General features: G+C 39.3%; 1 protein-coding gene across 1 annotated transcript in view; it reads right to left on the bottom strand.

Moving 5' to 3' along the window:
• The window catches only part of DIP2A (disco interacting protein 2 homolog A), a 54,346-nt gene extending 48,480 nt beyond the window's left edge, over nucleotides 1–5,866 (bottom strand). Inside the window, exon 1 of the mRNA XM_058809847.1 lies at nucleotides 5,800–5,866. The gene's annotated coding sequence lies outside the window, so the exon portion shown is untranslated. The remainder of the gene's footprint in view (nucleotides 1–5,799) is intronic.
• Between the last annotated feature and the right edge of the window lie 2,331 nt (nucleotides 5,867–8,197).

Raw genomic sequence — 8,197 nt, forward strand, 5'->3', positions numbered from 1 at the left:
GGCTGGGAGCCTCCCTCAACTAAGACTACTTAAGGAATTCTCAGAAAACATCATACCTACATCATTTTTGTGTAATTTTGTCAAAAGGGACCTTGGGTGAAAAAGATAGCAAAAGAACAGCAGAACTTTTTTTTGGTGTGCCATTTCTTTTCCTCCAGGAGGGTTGTTAGTTGTAAGCAGAAAAAGAGATTCACGTTCCTCCCAATTCCTTACTCTTCCCATTTGCAGTCTTGTAGTAACTACAGAGCCTTGAAATCAGGGCTTGTAAGAGCCCCTTGTCCACTCTGTGATGCCCTGTGGGAGGAGAACAATCTGGAAAATGAGCTGACTGGTATAACCCATCAGGAGTATGGGTTATATCATGAGTCATGTGCAACCCAAGCACTGCTGTTTGGCCACACCAACCCTGGGGGCAGGAGGAACAGGGAAGAAGTGACCACACATAACAACAGGAGTCCATGACCAAATCCAACTCCAGAACACTCTCCTCCTCTCAAGGCCAAAATCAGATTTTTGTGAATCAGAGTTATTGTGATGAAGTATGTACCAGTGGATTTCAGAAGTTCCTTGTAAATTAGGATGAGGCATGAAATCCTTGGCACTATTAGAAACTACAACTCCATTTCTTTGGATTAAGTTTCCCTTCTTGTTTTCCCAAAGTAGGTTTCACATCACAGTGCAAAAATAGCAACAATGCATCTGAAGAATATCACTTTTTGGTAAAAATAGTAAGATAGTGCATCTGACTCTTAGGCTACATAACTATGTGCCAGTAAAATGCTGTTCCACAAGCCTGGTGAGCTTGTTCATTTATTCCCCTACTATGCAAATCACTACCTTAGCCTTCAGCAAAAGCAGATGGGTAATTAGGTGAAGTCTCCCCACTTACACCAACACCTTTACAGAAAAGACATACATTAAAGGCATTTGATCCACTAGTCACTGTTTTTTCTCCATTTTTAACTTGCCCAAAGCTAGCAAGAATGAAGTCAACTAAGGGAACAATTTGCTTCTACAGGATGAAATTTAAAATAATATTTTATTTATTCCTGTATTTCTCCATCCACAAGCACAGGAGAATCAAGACCAACGCTGGCATTTCAAGCAATTTGCATTTATAGAAGCAAAAATGATTTTACTGTAAGAGCAGGGAAGAGCTGCCAGGACAAGGCAGAATCTCTGCTGGCATCAGTGGGGAGGATGAGCAGCTAAAGTCATTAGGTGGGTAGAGATAAAATTTTCAAAACATAATGTATTAAAGAACTCTGTAGAGAGGAGAGGGGAAGAGGGAGGCCAAAGAGCAAACTCCAGACTCTTTGTACATTATTAAGTCTTTCTGCAGCTATTGAACTGGGTAAGGAAACAAGAAAGGAGCAAATGACAACAGCCAGCTTCAAAGTGCAAAAAGAAAGGAAAAGCTATGACAAGGCAGAAAATCCAGAAAGTGGAGGTCTGGCTCTGGGCAGTTACTGAGTATCCAGTCCTCACTCAAGTTCAATGGTACCATCCTTGACTGTCATATCCCATCTCAGAACATATTACCTGCTGTACACACATTTTTTATCTTCAACATCCAGCTTTGGAAGTGTTCACACCTTCCAGATTAGAGGGACTGAACAAGGATTTACCCAATGTAATTTATTACCCAGAATACGGTATCAGAAATTCAAGAGATTAGAAATAATAATGACACCACAAGGCATTGTACACATGCATTATATGTGACAATCTTCCATGATACTGTAACATTTTCCTCTACTCAAAGAAGTAAATTCCACCTCCTAAGCTTCCACTTGCAGCCTATGAAACCATTTTAAGGGCATTAAGACTTTCCATTCAAAGAAGCATGGAACAGCAGCAAAGAATACAAAAGCACAGAAGACACTTGTTATAAACCCAATGAAACCAAATACAAGCCAGGATTTGGATCCAATTCAGAGAACCCAAACACTGACTAAACCACCTCAATAAAAATAAAAAGTAAGTGTTACTTACTCACAAGTAAGAGAGGCACTTATTTAGACTCTATGACACACTGGTAAGCAGAACATCCATGAGGCATTAGCTAGAGCTTAAATTTCTCAAAATAATAGTCCATTTTAAGCAGCAGCTCAGGAGGTGCTTCACAAGCAGCCCAGCACTCCTAATGTACAAGGATGTGCACTGAATTGAAAAGGCACAGGAATAGCCATCTCTTGATATTTTGAGAAACTGAGCAATGAAGCTATAAACTGCTTTTTCAACTAGCCCATGTGAACACCTTACATTTTCACATAGCTCATTTAAACCAAGTATACCAAGATCCAGCCAAATTAGCCAATAAAAATGGGGACATCCTTTAATCACAGCCATTATACCCATAGTGTAAAGTGGGAATTTTAACTCCATAGCACCAAGTAAGGTACTTATATGTCTTTTTCCTTAAATTATAAGAAATTATAAAGCTTTTGTAGACTCCAAGACACCAAAGTTGCATATTCCCTAAAAATGGAACTACAGGTACTAAGTGCTATAGGGGTATGTAAAACTCCCACTCTAATTGAATGAGAACCTGATTTGTGGGTACCTCTTAACCACAAGGATGCAAAAACAAAAATCACAGTAATACAGAATCACAGAGCAACCCAGGTTGGAGAGACCTTGAAGATCACCTGGTGCAACCAGGAACAGAAAGCACATGTCTTCCTGGTAGCAGCAGAAACATTTTTCAGAGACAAAAACCCATGAAAACTTAAGAAAAATAGAAGTATGGGATATGCCAGCCACATCCAAAATTAGAGGAGGTTTCATCATCATTTTCCCTTAAAATAAAAATTTGAAAATGGTTATTTCAATTTTGCTGGAGCAGAAATGCTAAGGAAGAAAATAATAAAAGAAAATAATTTTAGAGTGGAATCACTGTGACCCCAGAGGAGAAATGAAGTCACTGACCAAGATGTTCTTCTAGCACTAACTAAATCCAGTGAAATAATTTCCAGAGACTGCTCTGTAAAGCAGCACCAGGACACTAACTACAATTGCAACCTCATAAGAGGCACATTGAAAATAACCAGTAACAGTGTAAAAATATCAGTAAGAAATCAGGATAATCAGAAATAACCATCACAAGGCAGGAGTTTTACTTGAGGTGTTAGAAAGGAAGCTTAGACCATCACCTGCCCATCAGGAGAGGATGCTCACTGTAAATGTTGCTTATTTTATTCTGTTATTTCTGAATGTTTTTGCATCCCAGCTTTATCCACATTCAAAATCACCCTCTGCCATGTATCTGATGTTATCCATCACTCAGAAGCCTCATCATGCAGCATGCCAGATTGCCTACAGATATAATTAATTATTTCCTCAGAGTTTTATCTGTAATTTGCATGCAGAGGTTGACTGAGGAAGCCAATTACTGACTGTTAAATTTTACTTCATTAAAATAATTAATTACTGTTTAATGCTTGCTATTACTCAACACTTGTTTTTGATTTTGCACAGTCCACTTGGTTGGATCAGTGAAAAATAACTCATTCTAGTTATTATTTCCCTATAATTACAGAGTTTTATGGTTCCTAAGCAAAATCTTTACATTTCCACTAACTCTTCATCGTTTCAGATTTAGAACTTTAGAATACAAAACAATCTACAGGAATGAGACCCTTGAATCACAGGATGTTCTGCTTAATTTTCCTGTTAATTGAAAATGTGCTTTGCAGGCACTTCTGTCTTTTTCTGTTCCCCAAGCCCTCTGTGGGGTTGGTTAACACTGTCTGGGTAATGATCTGGCTCCCCACAGATTCAGCCATAGAGTGCAGCAGAACAGAGCCCAAACCATTTTAGACCCAAACCTATGATCATGCAACTGCATTTTTAAGACATAAAGCTTTAGAAAGATATGATTTAGTGGTCCTGGGGACATCAAATCATAGAGCAAGAAGTCAATAAATGTAAAATGCTGACATTCATCAGTCTGCAAAGACTTGATAGATACTGAACCTTATGAATTTTATCAGCAATGCTACAATTAAATTGTTAATGATAAAAAATTTCTGCAGGCTCAAAGCCTTTGGGACTCCCACACACTATTCTGAGCCATGCTGGAGCTGTGTCAATTAAGGAAATTTCAAGTTAGAACTGGGTTAATGGAGCATATGTCAGGAAACTGAACCAGGCAGTTAGCTTAATGCTTTAAGCAAATTTTATCTTTTTGCCAGAGCATCATTCTTTGTGCTCAGAGGCAGACAGTCTATTCATTTTTTAGCATATTAAAGCTAGATTCCTGTCAGCTTAATACTAATCTAGGCAGAGGTGGTAAAAAAAGATCAAGTAATCTGGTACTTCTTAGAAAATGTGGTCTCAAGCAAGTAGGACAAACCACAGGATTTGCTGACTCATTAAACTACTGCTTAAGGCGATTAGGGAAATATAGCTGAACAAGGAGAAAAACCTTTCAGCAGCTGAAAATCTAAACTTACTTTAAGGAGTATGGCAGACAAAGTACTGGAGTTGTCAAGCTATACTTGAGAGCTCAGTACTTGAGTATTTGTGCAAACAGCCTTGTGAGAGTTGAGAAGGAAAAAATATAAAGTAAAACCCTCACTGTCAGCAGAAAGGAGTGAAGGCAGAGTAAATCAAAGATGATGGGAGATTAAACAAGAGACAGAAATCCAAAGACATGACTTTCTAGGAGACAAAGTGCACTGACAGAGTATTTCTAGTAATTGTGAATCCTCAGTCAAAATCCATACCTCACCTGGTCTCAGAATCTTTAACCAAGCTGAGTTAAAGAGGACAGGGTATTTTGAACAGAAAACTGAGACAGTTCTTTCCAGAAAAATGATGTAAGGAGGAGAAGCTGTGGCAGCTGAGGCTAGAGCTGGCTATTGACTGTCAGTCATCCTAAAATTCCAAACTCCTTCTTTGCAAGGAACAAGCCATTTTAAAGAGATGGGTTTGGTTCTGCCTGGCCTACAGAGATTACACATTTGCTAAGGGAAAACCTACATCTATTCTTAAATAAAGCCCCAAATCCAAATAAAAAGCAAAACCACAAAAAAGAAACATTTGCTAAGGGAACCCCCATGATGAAACACCAGATCACATTCTGACTGTTCAACACTCTCTCAGTTTACAGTGTCTCATTATTGCTTCCACTCTCCTTAGTTTTCTTCTCATTTCCCCTTATCTTAATATCTGTCAAGCTATGGAAATTTGGGGGATTACAGAATACCAAATCTCAGTGGCAGCATAACAACCTAAACCCTGATTGATTTCAGTGTCCTAGCATAAAAATAAATTTTATAAAGCTGGGCACTCAGGTTTTGGCTGTGGATGATGAAGTCTGAAAATAACCAGCTTCAGAAGTAATGGTTTATATATAAAAAAGTCAGCACTTTGAAGAAACAGAGGGGGTGAGGGAGTGTGTGGAAATGGGTGAGGCACAGGGAATGCAAAAACCAGCACATTAAAGCATGAGAGTGAGAACCACTGAGTATTTTCATCTAGTCAAAGCAGCTAAGTTGCTTTTAGCAATAACTTTATTAATTTCTAAAGTTATCTTAAAGTTTCAGATGCAGTTGTCAAACTGAAGTTTGCTGACAAAAATGTTACCATTTAACATTTCATATAAAACTATAAAAAATATCTATTTCAGGCTTTTTCCTTGCTCTGCACTTCTCTGTGACAGCCATTTCCCACTGCTGCTTAGATGCCATATCAAACACTACTATAATTCATCCAGTCTATTTAGTGAGAACTTTTGCATTTTATATTTCCACAAATTTGGCACAAAGGTGTAATTTCCAGGCAGCTTCTCACCTTGAATTAGTGGTATGTACCGTGCTAGCAGCTTTGCCCTCTTCTTTTCATATCCTTTCTGAGTGATGTCTCCTAAAGAAAAGAAGAAATAAATACATGTTGTTTGGAAAGTCTACATTTAAATCTTTGCATCAAGCACATCCTGTCAGCAACATACTGATGAAAGAGTTTAACAAAGTAAACTATGCAAGGAAAAAAAAAACAGCAACAAAAAAGGCATTAATTATATATATATATATATATATATATATGGATTCAGCCTACCTCTGGCCAAATAGAACTCCGTTTACTCAGTCAGATTTTACACATAAGAGTTCTTACTCTGTATTTTAAAATGATTCTCAAGTACTTTCCTTAATCCATAAGGACTGTGTTTAATTTTTTGCTTAATATTCTTCATTTCCTCAAATATCTGCCTCATCCCTATATCAGAGAACACTAACAGACACAAAGTAATTTCATTCTGCCATCTCCAACCTCCATCCAAGTGAATATGCATCATTTCAAGCTACTGACACTCTCCCAAAACAAGCAATGGGGAGTTCAAAGACATTGGTCAAAAGAGCTAAGAACAACAAATGCACATCCTGGAATGCTTCAATTATTGCAGGCATTTCAAAATGCAATCCACCAGTTTTTCTTCATAAACCCATGCAAATATTCTATACGTGGGCACAACAGAGAAATTACCATTTTTCTTGAAAAGAAAAAAAAATGAGCAGAAGAAATACACAAAAATATGATATATATATAGTATTATTTATCAAAATGAGAATTAGATCAAACTAAACCACAGCACTACAAATGCCCAAGCAGATTTGTCTGCCTGGGAGCATGTGGTCAAAATGACAAACTACACTTTTTATGAAAAAAAGAAAAGGATATCAGAAGACATCTTCTTTCAGAAGAAGAGATGCACAATTACCAATTATGGGAGAAACAAAAAACCCAATCCAATAGACAAGAGGCACCAGTAAGAAGAACAGTTTTTCTCAAACCAGAAGTAATTTGGAAGTCTAAAGCTCATCAAATTCTTTAAGGATCCAAACTGTACCTTACACAAAAGTGCTGCACTGTAAGCTCAGTGAAGAAACCAACTTGCACAGCTTCCTAAATGCTCCACATGATCCTTATCCCAAGCCTGTGTGCAGCTCAGCCTGTGCCAGGTACCAGCCAAGTGCACAGGTAAGCCATGATCAAAAGGCAGGGTTGGAGAGAGAGTCCTGCTCAAACCAGAGTACTGCACACGCTGGCATCCTGCTGCACTTGCAATTCTTTGATTTGGCTGGAATGCTGACTTGAAGGACTTTCCCTGAATGAGGTTAGGCACAGGACAGAGTCAGAAGCATCCCTGTCCCTTTCTGCTGTCCCAGCCTGTGGCAGGTCGGGCTGTGCTGCCCAGCCAAGCTGGGCTTTGTTCCTTTCTCCACAGCCTGGGGGTGGGGCTCCTCCTAACAACTGTTCCCCCTTGCCCCCAGAGCCTCAGGGGATTCACCCATCATATGGGCTTTCTGTGATCCCTCATTGCTTCCAAACAGAGCCACTTTGCCACACTGCTACACCAGGGCCACAGCTGCTGTCGTTTAGCCTCACTTTCTCCTGAGTTACTGGATTACACAAAAGCAATCTGAGGTTCCTCGGGCTCAGCAAGGCAGCTGGGAAGCCTGCACAGAGCCAGACACTGTGAGAGCTCTGTTTGGAAGAGATCTTTACTTTAAATATCTGAAGTATTGTAAAGTATATAACATAAAATATGTCAGAGGTACCAAGAAAATGAATCTAGACAGAGACAAACGTGGCAGCACTTATTAAAATTATCTATAAAAATATATTCATTAGTGCACACAAGAATCTGTCATGTAGTTACCGTGGTTCTGCCCAGGTGTGCTTCCATTCCACCATGTTAGCACTAGACCTAAGAGAATCTTAATGCCAAATTCACTAAATGGAACTGAGAATGGATCTGTGAGAGCCTGGCAATTGCTAAAAACAGGGAAATGGCTCCTGGTCTCCAGTTTGCAGAGGTCAAGAGCAGATATATTTCTAAAGGAGCTGACAGTATATGAAACATGGATGAGCCTAATCAGCTGGCTCAGCTCTGCAAGATGGAACCTTGAATAACTGCACTGTTTGGCCACTGGTGAGCACAGCCACAATTGCAGGTCTGTCACCTTGGCTGCAGAAACCTTTGCCAGTTCCTTCAGGATAAAGTCATGGGCACCAACACTGGCTTCTGCCTCAGAGGTGGCTCCTAAGTGGCTGGGAAAGGCAGGCAAGTTGCCAGTCTAAAACATAACTCACATGTCATCTGTAGAAGTATTTAAAGCATATCCCCCATGTTTCTGGGACAGGCTGTCACTGTATTTGAAAAGTTGGCGGAGGCAGAAGAATCAATTCA

The sequence above is a fragment of the Ammospiza caudacuta genome, chromosome 8 (genome assembly GCF_027887145.1).
Source record: "Ammospiza caudacuta isolate bAmmCau1 chromosome 8, bAmmCau1.pri, whole genome shotgun sequence".
Lineage (NCBI taxonomy): Eukaryota > Metazoa > Chordata > Aves > Passeriformes > Passerellidae > Ammospiza > Ammospiza caudacuta.